The following is a 13,660-nucleotide window of genomic DNA, read 5'->3' as shown; positions in this document are numbered from 1 at the left end:
CAAACAACCGCAATTAGTATCAAAGGGGTTAATATCAAAATAAATGAAGAACTCATACACGGTAACACTAAACAAAATTGGGCAAAGGACCTAAATAGACACCTCTCCCAAGAAGACATATAAATAGCCAAGATATACTAGTATATGAAAAAATGTTCAAATCATTACCTATTAGGAAAAACTACAATAAAATACCACCTCACACCTGTTAGAATGGCTATTGTCAACAAGACAGGTAATAACCAGTGTTGGAGAGGTTGTGGAGAAAAAGGAACTCTCATTCATTGCTGGTGGGAATGTAAACTGGTACAACCACTATGGAAAACAGTATGGCAGTTCCTCAAACACTAAAAATAGAGTTACCATATGACCCAGCAATCCTTTTTCTGGGTATTTACCCCCCCCCCCCCCAAAAAAAAAATCACTTGAAAACATTTATTCACAAAGATATATGCACCTCTATGTTCATTCTTCATTGCAGCGTTATTCATGGTGGCCAAGACATGGAGACAACCTAAGTGTCCTTTCATAGAGGATTGGATAAAGAAGATGTGGTACACACAGGATGTCCCCCCAAAATGTATATGCACTTTGAATGATTATAAAGTTAGTGCTTATTAACATATAGTTCATTTTCAAAATTTAAAAGAATCTATAGAAATGAATAATTTTTTGTCAGTGCCTGTTTTCTGATGACCATTCTAGTCCAGGTACTGGTGATACCATGAAGCAAAGGAATGGCAAATATCAAGAATCATTTAGTTTGGTATTTGTATGCCCTCAATTTGTCAACTGTTGCTGGTTTTGTCTCATAAACTTTATCTTTTATGTATCCCCATAAAAAAGTCTAGTGGCACTTTAGGATAAATTTTCTTTGTTCAAATCTTAATCTGGCTTCACCCATTATTTCAAATCAGTTAAACCTGAAAAGGAGTGAAGATTAAATTATCAGCTGTTAAAATTTGTATACATTTTTTGGGACACATTATATAGTCTATGGAATACCACTCAGCCACAAGAGAAGATGAAATACTGCCATTTCTGACAACATGGATGGACCTTGAGAATATTATGCTAAGAAAAATAAGTCAGTCAGATAAAGCTAAGAATCATATGATTTCACTCATATGTGGGATATAAAACTGAAACTCATAGACATAGACAACAATAAGGTGGTTTCTAGAGGAAAGGGGGTGGGGGAGTAGTAAAGGGTAAAGGGGGCCATATATATGGTGACAGACGATTATTTGATTTTGGGTGGTGGGCACACAATACAATATATAGATCATGTATCATAGAAATGTACACTTGAAACCTATATGACCATATGAACTAATGTCAACCCAATACTTTATTAAAAAAACATTGAACAAGATATTGTTTTGATAATGCTCCATGAGAAGACTTAGACATAGAAAGTTCAGTTTAGTGGCTATAATATTGGAGCAAAATAATAGTAAGGATATGTCAGTATTAAATTCCAATACTTTTTTCTTTTAATTTTTAAGGAAGATATGTTTATCAACTTTCATTATATTCTGTCTTTAGATGCTGCGCCATCCGAGAGAGACGCAAGTGCTAGGTGTGAGGGCCAACTGAGCTGTGGGAAAAGATTCTGATGAAAATATATCATTCTTGAATGTTCCTAACCTGCTAGTCTTCAATTCTCTGGAAAATTCTTCCTCCTTTTCTCTAATTCTATAACAATTCCATAAGGATCTTCTGGAAGAAGATCTACAAATGACTAGTCAATGTAGAAATGTAGTAACTGTAGAAAACAGGTTCAATTTTACTAGTAAGCCAAAAGAAGATAGTTAAAATGACCACAAAATAGCTTGGGAGAATTTTAAACCTAAGGGGAAGTGCTCACGAGACTTTCAAAATGAGTCCAACTTTGTTCATCTGTAAGCAACTTTAATTCTCCAGGTATATCTTAAGCATAAATTATTCTAAGTTGAAGCAATTTTTAAATAGCCATCATAGCACATAGTACTGTGCACACACACAGAAAAGCATTTTGGCACTTCATAACAAAAGAGAATCCCAACTTCTGAAAACTGGTGATGCGATCCATAATTATATTCCCTGCGAAGAAACTGGAATGCAGACATTTGTAACATTCAAAGGCAGAACCAGCCTTTCCGGTGGTGAGGACCTCCCCACCACAACATGCCTCTCGCTGAGGATCTCCATCCCTCTCCAGAAGAGAAGAGGAAACACAAGAAGTGACGCAGAGCCCCAAGTCCTACTTCATGGATGTGAAATGCCCAGGATGCTATAAATCACCACCTTTTGTAGCCAAGAACAAATGGTGGTTTTGTGCATTAGCTGCTCCACTGTCCTCTGTCAGCCTCCAGAAGGAAAAGCAAGGCTGATAGAAGGTTGCTGCTTCAGAAGGAAGTGGCTAAAAACACCCTGAATCAGGCTGGGTGGGAAACCATTTCAAAAAACACATTTGGGATTAAAAAAAAAAAAGGCAGAATCATTCTTCCATATTCAGCATTTTAAAGAGCGTCATGAAATTGTGTCATTACTCATCATAAAAGTGTGCAGGATAACAAAAATGTAAACATTAAAGATTGAGTGACTGGGATAATTTACATTTATTCATTGTGTAATTGTTGGCTAATCTTTATGTGTTATCAGGGAATTTGGTGGCGGTAGTGGTGGGAGAGTGAACCAAAAGATATCTTAGGCACAAGAATGCTCTGGACCAGTAGATCAGACTAGATGTTTACTAGGATCCTGCCTCACTGGAACATTCTCCAGTTTATTGGCAAGGTTGTCCATCTCTCTTCTGAGAAATCTCTCCTGCATGGAGTCATACACAGTGGGAGGCTGTCCACACCTGTGTCAAAGTGGAAGCTAAATTGCACTGATGTGAGGTTTATTATAATTAACTAGAGGCCCGGTGCATGAAATTCGTGCATGGGGATGGGGGGAGGTGTCCTTCAGCCCAGCCTGCACTCTCTCCAATCTGGGACCCCTTGGGGGATATCCAACTTCTGGTTTAGGCCCGATCCCTAAACCAGCAGTCGGACATCCCTCTCACAATCCGGGACTGCTGGCTCCTAACCGCTTGCCTGCCTGCTTGCCTGATTGCCCCTAACCGCTTCTATCTGCCAGCCTGATTGCCCCCTAACCGCTCCCCTGCCAGCCTGATCATCCCCAACTGCCCTCCCCTGCTGGCCTGATCACCCCAACTGCCCTCTCCTGCTGGCCTGTTCACCTCAGCTGCCCTCCCCTGCCAGCCTGATCGCCCACAACTGCCCTCCCCTGCCAGCCATCTTGTGATGGCCGTCTTGTGATGGCCATCTTGTGACAATATCGCACATGAGGACCACCTAGGCTTTTGTTAGTATAGATTATCATTATTTTACTTTTATGAGTCTTTATTTTTGACATGGTCTGAATTCCCAAGGATAAAGTTTAGACATTTCAGGATTTCACTACATTATCTTCTCCCTCTTTTAAACTATTGTTTCAAAGAACCTCCCTCAAAAAGTGAAACTAAATATAATAAAGTGAACACAATACAGAAAATGTTTAGGATTTTTATGCTTGGGGAAATGCTGCTAAATTTCCCACTTAAAATACATTTCTTACAGAGAGATGATGATTTCAATGTGGCACCAATGACGTTCCTTTCCCTTTGGTAGAATGTAGTCATTTTTGATGTAATGTCTATGTGATACTGAAAAGTCACAACTTGTCCTAAGCTGCATTGAGGCTTTAAATCTCTCTTTCAAAGCTCTGTTTATTTTCATTAAGCCTCTTCTTTTTAACTCAGGTGATGCATTGTGTTTAGAAATGTATAACTTTGGCTGCCTTGGCTATTTTCCCCTCATGCAGATTTTATGCTGGTAAATGTGCACTAAAGGGCATTTGTATAATTACTTGTTTAATCTGGAAGCTCTTTACACTTTGTATGCACCTCAGCACAGTTCCCAGCTCAGGTATTAATAGTGTTTTTGATGAGTTGATGAGGTTGATATTGGAGGCGATGAAAAGAAAATGAGAGTAAAATTAGCATTGTGAGACTTAGGAACAGAGAAGAAGTATGTTTTCATCTCTACATAAAGTGCTTTGAAGGAAAAGATAAGTTTTATGCCTTTAGAATGCCTGTGGCATTTATGCTGTAAACACATGGCTACTTCTTGCTTGTTGACTTAAAACAGGCTTAGACTTGATTCTAGATGCCAGTTTTATAGTTATTTGTTATTTAAGACATAAAAGAAAACCTTCTTTCTGTATAATTTAAAATGTTTTTATTGATTTCAGAGAGGAAGGGAGAGAGAGATAGAAACATCAATGATGAGAGAGAATCATTGATCGGCTGCCTCCTGGACACCCCACAATGGGGATAGAGCCCACAACCCAAGCATGTGCCCTGCCCAGGATTCCAACCGGGACTTCCTGGTTCATAGGTTGACTCTCAGCCACTGAGCCACACTGGCTGGGCTCTGTATCATTTTATAATTTAAAAATTAAATAGTGATTTTTTTTCTAATTCAGAATTTGCAAGCAGCCACTAGAGATTATTCAGCTTTGTTTTTAGATGAACCAGTTTATATTATTCCAAACAGAAGAGAATATGTTTGTTTTTTTAAAATTTTATAATAAATGTTAGTTGCAGCTGTTCCAGGATACAAATGACACCAAATAAATTCCTTAATTTTACTGTACATAAATTATCATAGATATTTGTGCAGTTCTTTGTCCCCATATGTTTCTTTTTTAAAAATATATTTTTATTGATTTCAGAGAGAAAGGGAGGGGAAGAGAGAGACAGAAACATCATGATGAGAGAGAATCATTGATTGACTGTCTCCTGCATGCTCCCCACTGGGGATCGAGCCCGCAACCTGGGCATGTGCCCTGACAGGACTGTGACCTCCTGGTTCAGAGGTTGATACTCAACCATTGAGCCACGCCAGTCAGGTCCCATATGTTTCTTAAAGTACTATAATATTGCTCCTCTCCCACAAAGTGCGCAGTAAAAACATTTAATTGTTACTGCTATATATTCTATTACTTTTCTCAACCTGCCATAATTACTGGTTTATTGGCCCTGCTACTTAGGTCCACAGAATCTTTTTTTTCTTTTCTTTCTAGCTCTCCATTTTAGGACCTAGAAAGGTGGGCTAAGTATTTGGATGGCTTGGCCTGGTTTCTTCCCATCTTTTACTAGATCTTGCCCAAAGTGAAACATCTGTCTGAATCATGTGGTGCCTGCCATAGATTCATTTGAATTAGAATGTGTGCTGGTGAGGCCAGAGACTAGACATTTTAACAGATTCCTATGTGACTCCTGAATATTAATGTGAACAATTACTGAACTGATAATCTCTTATGCAGCTTTCATAGCCTTCCATTTGGACCACAAAAGTATAGATGATCATTGGTACAGCCACTTAGACTCCAGCCAATCCCTGGATGGAAAAACTTAATGTAGTTTGCTAAGTTGTCCTGAGGTTCATATTAAATGACATGAGAGGTCTCTCTGGAGTGATACTGGGCAGCCTTTGTATTGCAATTGCTTTGCCCCATCTTTGTGTAATTTGGCTCATTCCTTACTTGTTCTTTCTAGCTCAAATGGAAAGGCATCAGAATATTCTGGGTCTACTCATCCCTAGCCTTGGAATAGAATGCAATACTTTCTCTAAAAAATGAGTCTGAAAACATTAAAGTAGTGATCATGTAAAGAATATACAATTTCTTCAACTTCCAGCCAAGGTAGACATTTATGTGGATTTACATTAATTCTTTCTTTTTTCCCTCTTCTTAAAATGAAAGTGACACTACCCACTTCCTCCCAACCAGGGCTCTTCCCTTCATCTGTGCCCTAAATTGCATTTCTCCCAATCTCTAAGTGACTTGGGTTTATTGATTATTTGTATTTCTTGGATCAATATCTTCTTCTTATTGGTTCTTACCCTTCAGGTTTTTACCATGCTCAAATCTTCCTCATCTTTTCTAATATAACTTTCTCCTCTCACATTTCCTTTAATTCTCTCTTCCCATTAACCCTTTGCACTCGCTTGCTTTTTTCTCAATTCCTTTATTCTAATGCTAACTGTGTCGAGTCACACTCAACATCCAAGTGCAAAAGGTTAATGGCCCAACTTAATGAAAGCATTATTGCTGCTCTCGTTTTATTTTCTTATTCTTTGCTTTTTTCCCTGATCCACTATAATTTGATTTTGGGGCCACCACACCACTAAAACTGCTTTGCCAGTTACCAAGGCCTCTATGCTAAATCCAATGAACACTTTTCCATCTTTTTCTTGTTGTTATCTTGGCAGCGTGTGATACCAGTGACCATATCATCTGTCCTGGAATACTTCCTTCTTACTACATGGCACCCTTAGCCCTCCTTCATCTGCCACTCCCCTTTGTTCTGGACACACTGCACATATTCCAATCTTAGAGTGCCACAGACTGTCTTCCACCCGAGCCTTCTCATTTGTACTTACTTCTGTTTGGAACTGTTTCTTTCTTCTTCACTTTGCTGTCTCCAAACTGTTCTCTAATTTCTCTGCCCTATTGCTTCCTCTGCTTCTTCAAGTGTGTGTAAGTTGTTTCTCCCATTCAGTCCCATATAACTCCTTGCATCACATTGTTTTCACTGAACATTAGTTGCCCATTTGTCTATATTCCTCATTACCTAAGGCTAAGAACGGTGTCAGTTTTTTTCAATGACTTTTCTCCTGTCCCAGTAGCCTACTGAAGGGACTGACTCAAGGCCAGATAGAAGCATAATCAATATATGTTGTCTAAATGAATAGAAATACACATGCACATAGACATACACTTACACACAAATTTATGATTCTGTGGATATTGTGGGAAATGTGATAACACTTTATGTCTAGGCCTTACTTTTTAATCAATAAGATATGCTGCTTTGGTATGTGAAATAATTGTCTTGGTCAACTTATTGTTTAGCTATTTTAAAATTTCAATTAAAATATTTTTTAAAGTTCCCATAATGTCTAACCACTGCAGATAGCCCTTTACTTCCAAGAGTAGTTGATTGAAGCCCTCTCCTTAATCTTTGGGCTTTCAATACCACAGTCACTTTTCTGCACCTTTACAAGATATACTTCTATGTTACTTAGGACTTCAATTCAAATGTGCTTCTTGGAAGACGAGCTTTTAGGTACCCACCATGGCCGTGTTGGCCAGTATTAGGCAAGAAAGGACTACAAGCTGTACCAACTAAGTGAAAATACTTTATCTTCACTTTCTTAAAAGTTCCCTCCCCTTGCCAAGCCCAGGAAAACTCTTAAGTAAAAAGTAGGGACAGCAAGGTAATGCAAAAAACATAGCTGCTGTTTTCCCAGAGCCACTGCTCAGGTCTGAGCTGGGTGAGGGGAGATGATCAGGATTGGATATTAAAATGTTAAGTTTAATTCTTTGAAAATTTAAAACATTTGAAATGAGTCTTAATCTCCAAAATGACTATTGTTTTAGATGGAAATGCCTGGACAGTAAGAAATGCAGTCCAGGTGAGATTTGAAAGAGCATTTTGAAGACAATGGCGGGGGGGGGGGGGCGGGGGGGGGGCGGGGGTGAGGAGGAAATTAATGCTGTTTCTTACTTGTAAGCCATCTAGTTCAGCTATTTAGTTTATCTTCATTGCTACCTATTTTGGGGTGTATTAGGGTTATCTTTGGAATTATATAGCTGAAAAAAATCAGCCTTTAAATCATCTTAATTTTCCTCTCCCTCTCTAGTTCCTCACTCTTTCCCTTCCCCCCTTTTTCATCCCTCCCTCTCCTACTCCTTCCTTTCTCCTTCTTTTTCTCCCTCTTTTCCTTCTTTCCTTCCATTCTTCCAAAAATCTGGAGACCATAATTCTTGCCTTCTTGGAGTTTATATTCTGGTATCAGAAAATGAAGAATTAATAATGGCTTTGAGCTAAGACTGAATGAATTGAGGGGTCATGCCATAAGAATATCTGGTAAAGAGTATTCCAAGTAGATGGAAAGTAAATACAAAGACCTTTAAGCAAGAATCTGATCAGCAGCCTTGAGGAAGAGCAGAAGCCCAGTGAGATGTAGGGAACACAATAGGAAATAGAATTAGGAAGCTGGGGGCAGATGATATAGGAAACTGGGCCTTAGGTTTTTATTTTGTGTGATGGAAAGTCATTTAATGGTTTCTATAAGGAATATAATTCCATCTTGGTTCTAAATATAGATAAACCATAGGGATACAAGAGTAGAAGCCATATGCCCAGTTAGGAAGCTATCCTAGTAATCCTAGCAAGAGATGAAAGATGCTTTTGATAAGGAGGTAGAGATAGGTCTGATGAGACATGATTAGATGCTGGTTATAATGTGAAGATGGAGCTGATAGCATTTGCTGATGGACTTGCTGTGAGATATGCAAAAAAGAAGACAAGGTTTGTTTCTTTATGTGTTTGTTTCCCAGAGTAATTGGCAGACCCCTGGTTTCATTTACTATGGCACAAAACATCACAGAAAGGACAGATTTTGGGGAAAAATAAAGAGTTATGTTTGCTATATTAAGTTTGAGATGCCTATTAAACATGCTACTTGAGGTAGTTCAGAGGAGAGGTAACGCATTGAGATGCGAATATGGGATTCACTAACTTATAGTTGGTATTTAAAGTCAAGTGATTGTAATTGACCACTTAGGGAGCAGGATACAGAAGCAAACAGAAGAGAGGAGGCTGAAGAACAGAGTCTGGCTTACTCTAGCAATTAGAGAATGGGAAGAGAAATGTCCATATATGGAGGTTGAGAAGGTGTAACCAGTGATTTCCTGACAGCCAAATGAAGAAAACGTCTCAGCCCAGCCAGAGTGGGTCAGTTGGTTGAGCATTGTCTTGTGCACCAAAAGGTTGCCAGTCGCATTCCCTGGGTCAGGGTGCATATGGAAGGCAACTGATCACACATTGATGTTTCTCTCTCCCTTCCTCTCTCTCAGACTGTTCTCAGATGAGGATTAAAAAATAAAAGGTGAATGTAATCAGTTGTGAAATGGCACAAAGAGATTAAGTTAGATGGAGACTAACTGGATGCCATTGGATTTGTGAATATAGACATCATTGGTGACTTTGATGAAAGAGGTCTCAGTGGATTGGTAGAATTGAAAGCTTGACTGAAGTTGGTTTAAGAAGAAATGGAAGGTGGGTGGGAGGTAATCAACCAAAGACCTAGTATGCATATATGCAGAACACATGGACACAGACAATAGGGTGCTGAAGGCCTGGGGTGAGTGGAGGGGCAGAGGGGACTGAAGGGGGTCAATGAGGGGGAAAAGGGGACATATGTAATACTTTCAACAATAAAGAATTATTTAAAAAAAGTGGAAAGATAGGAAGTAGGGAGAGTGAATAGATAATTATTCAGAGTAGATTTACTGGGAAGAGGAGGAGAGAAATGGAGTCATGATAGCAGCTGATGAGGGATCAAAAGATTTAGATGCTGGTAGGAATGATCCAATAGAGTGGGGGAAAATCATAATGTAGGAGAGGAAGGCACAATTACAGAAACAAAGTGGGAAAAACAGTGAAACGGGGAGATATGCAATGGTGAGGCTGGCTTTATTATGAGCAATTACATGATCTGTGTCTTGCATAAACAGAAAAAATAACACTTACTCTATACACATGCTATTGAGAGTATTGTATCTTGTAGGCCATGGAAAAGCCCCTTGTAAGTGGAAAACTACTTATGAACATAAAGGCTTAGTTGAGTCATTTTGACTGAATCAGGTGGTTATATCACTCACCCCTGACAGATCCATGGCAAATGGAGCTTAGATACTGCTGGGAGAAGGTGGCAGGGCCTGTATTCCTACATATCTATTTGAACGCACAGCTTTTATATAATTAGACCAGCAATAGATAGTGGAGCATCTTTAATGTGCCAGGTACAGACGCAGGTACTAGGGATACAGTGATGAAAAAGACAAAGTCACTGCCCATAACGATCTTCAATTCTAGTAAAAAGGATGGAAAGATGAATATATAAATGAGACCTTTTCTGGTGACACTTGTTTAAAAAAATTATAGGAAAATACAATTGAGATACACTGACCTCATTCCTTTGAGACTGAATGTATTAAATATGGGGCCTATGTTCTCCAGAAACATAAAACATGTTCTGATCACTGTGATAATAATTTCCTTTCATTCCTACAAACTTGTGAGACAGGTGAAGTGAGACAGAAATAATTCCCACTTTTCAGATGAGGAAGTGCAGATTTTGGGAACTGAGCACAAGTTATTAAAGAAAGACTCAAATACAGACATTTTGGCTTCAAACTTATAGCTCTTTTTATGATAGCAGGAAAATGTATGTATGGTAAGTTGATATGCTTATTATCCACTTCAAAAATCATCTTATATATCCAAAACCAAGCACAATTATAAACATACTAGTACAGGAATTAACATCTTTCAGATTTCAAAAGGATCCAGGAAATTTAGATTTGTACTTTTTGAGGAAAAAAAAAAAGAGTACCACTTTGCAATATTGATCAATCTTCTATAAAAACACTCTTTTAGGTTGTGAGGAATTTGTTTTTTAATGTCATATTTTAGATTATTTTAATTTTCGCTGCTATTCTTTATCCTCAGTAAACATTAACGTTTACTGTGGATAAAGTCATTTATAAAGTGCTTTTGTGGGTGTGTGACTGCAGAGAGATTTTCCCAACTAAAGAGATAAATATTTTAAACTAATACCCTTCAAAATTTCACTTTGGAAACATGAAACCATTTGGGGAATATAAATGTGCTATACAGGCTGTTGGCTAAGCAACTCTAAAGCCACAGATTCCTTGTTAACTAAACGCTAAAGCAATGGATAAAAAGTATGATTGCTTTAATACCCTTTCTTCCCTTGTACTTAAACTAGGCAACAATTTGGATCTGAAAGACAATTTTATCTTTTAAGCTCCTGAAAATTTTGAGTTATTGGTATTTGTGTCACTAATTAGATGCAATATAATTTTGAAATTTATTCTTCAAACCTTCTGATTTTGTTAAAATAGAACAAAATCTTAACTATTAAAAATGTATCATTTCTAAAAGGACACTGTGTAATATTGCAGGCTGCCTTTCCTTATTCCAGTTTTGTAGATGTAAGCTCTGGGTTTTTAAATGTTTTGATATATGTTAAAATGTATATTGTTTATGATAACAGAGCAATATAGTAACTTTATGAGCATACAAAAACTGAGAATCAAGCAAATGGCTTTATATTGACTTTTTTTGGGGTGGTTCCAGATATTTGGTAATGTTATGTCTCAGATTTGTAGAAGTCAGATATCACAGGGAGTGTCTAAAGTCTTTGTCTGAAAGTCTTTTTGTTCTTAACTGTCAGAGAATACAAGAAATCATCTGTGGTATTTTCAGAACTATCCAATTTCAAATGCCCTTTTATTCAGTGCTTTTTATGACCAGTTGCTTGACAACATATAGGTTACTTAATGCAAAATTCCTGTGCTATGGCTCTTGGCTTATTTTTCTAGATATATACTGATATACAGTAGTTCCCAACAGACAGATTTTAAACTGGCTTTACTTTTGCATTTTCATGAATTTTAGAGACTTTTATTACTAAACCATTTTCCACTACACATGCTTTGAAATGTGTTTTGAGACAAGGTCTACTTACTAGATATGTAATGTGTTGGGTGTCCTTTAACAGAGATTTGGTATTTCTTAGACATTAAACATGCTATATGCAAACTTAAGCTTTTTACAAAATCTGTTTTTGTATTATTCTGAATATTTGAAAGATAATTTATGTTGTTATGAATAAACTAGAAGTTTCAAAATATAGGCATTCTCAAATAGACTTTTGAAAGTAAATACATATAATGTTAAAATATACGTATATTTCAATAGCAACTCTGACCTTTAATGTTCTCTGCTGGCTTTTATACCCGTTTGTTAGCTCAGGCAATGGTAGGGATGTATACACACATTTGAGTTGTTCCTCTGTATGTATAAACTTCTGTAGGATATTTTACACACTTAGACAAGAACATCCTTTTATAGTATGATCATACAATATGCCCAATATTTGAAGCACATTGGAGAAAGATACCCATATAAACATTTTTATTATGTTTTGCTTATGCCATTTTAATTATTATAGGAGAGAATAAAGCAATAAAATTATAGATTAAGACTAGAAGAAACATGTAGGATTAAGTCATCCCCAAAATTTATGTAAATAACAGAATTTGAAATACCCACTTGCTAGATCTTCTAGGTTTAGCAAATATCTTAAAGCCCAAATGTTTAGACTGTTAGCTTGGCAGAGAGAGTGACTTAGAAGACGGTTCTATGTTAAAGCAGTTGTCTGTTTGAACTAAAAACAATGTGCAGGGGGGTCCTAAGCAATTCTAAGGGATTATTTTTTCCTTTTAAGAAAAAAAACCCTCCTTGTGGATCACCAAGTCCAGATTTGTACAAAGAAAAACTAGTTCAGGGCTGTGACTGAGAGCTGATACATTTCAAGGAGGACCGGCCGGCTGCACTTGTGAGCGGTGACAGATCTCTGTGAAATATAATCCTGATTAAAAATGCATGTGTGAAACCTCTTCGAATAAAGCGCTGTGTCCAACAGCATTTTTTGAGCTTCTGCATGTGAGAAGGGAAGACTAATGTAGCTATTCTTGTACTATATCCCATCATTTGCTGGCAGTATTACATTGCTGAAATTGTCTCTATCTATGACTTTCAATGAGGTAGAATTGCATTGTGTGTGTGTGTGTGTGTGTGTGTGTGTGTGTGTGTGTGTGTGTGTGTGTAAAAAGGCATTGCTACTAGTGAATTTAAAAATTCAGAAATTTAATGCACACACTTATAGACACAGCATTTTTATAGATATGTATAAATCAAACTAAAGCACAAAGTGATGGAAAGTTGTGATTAAGATGAACATCAACGACCATGATATTTAGGCCCCTACTACTGCTAAATCATGTAAAATAAAAGGAGGCATATGTGTGCAACTACTTCACACAGATTAGCAAATCTATTGTTGCAACTCTATTACTTTTGCAGTGCCAAAGCCTTAATCAATTATTGAACAACTTTGAGTGGGTATATAAACCCATTTTCTTCATTTGGGGTTCAGATTTGAGAGAACTCAGGTGTAAAGCTTGAGAGATTTCTAAAATAGAGATGAGGTAAACCTGTTTAGTATAAAAAATAAAACAACTAATAACATGTGGAGGTGCCTGGTGAGATCGGAACAAGCCAAGCTGCCTTTGTGCCCATGTGTTCCTGCCTCTACAACTCTATGATTTGATCCTGTGACTCTGGCCTAGAATGCTTAATTACGGCCATGCCTTTTGCTGAGATCTAAAAGATGGGCATGGAATCATGCAGATATTCACTTTTTAAAATAAAGAATTAGGAGAAAATAAACAGAATGACTTAGTGGAGTAACAAAGTGGGAGAGATGTTTGTCTGGGATTGCGCGTGTTTCTAGTTAGTGGTGTAACTATGATACACACCGACAGGCAGACATACACAGAGGCACATATACACCTCTGCAAGCACCTATAAATAATTGTACGTACACTAATACATATATGCATATATGGAACAAATATATCAGGAATAACTATTGAATTTCTTCTCTAGGCTCCATGGCTTTATTTT

This window comes from Cnephaeus nilssonii (genome assembly GCF_951640355.1).
Source record: "Cnephaeus nilssonii genome assembly, chromosome: 1".
Classification (NCBI taxonomy): Eukaryota; Metazoa; Chordata; class Mammalia; order Chiroptera; family Vespertilionidae; genus Cnephaeus; species Cnephaeus nilssonii.
Note: the sequence above shows the minus strand (reverse complement) of the source record.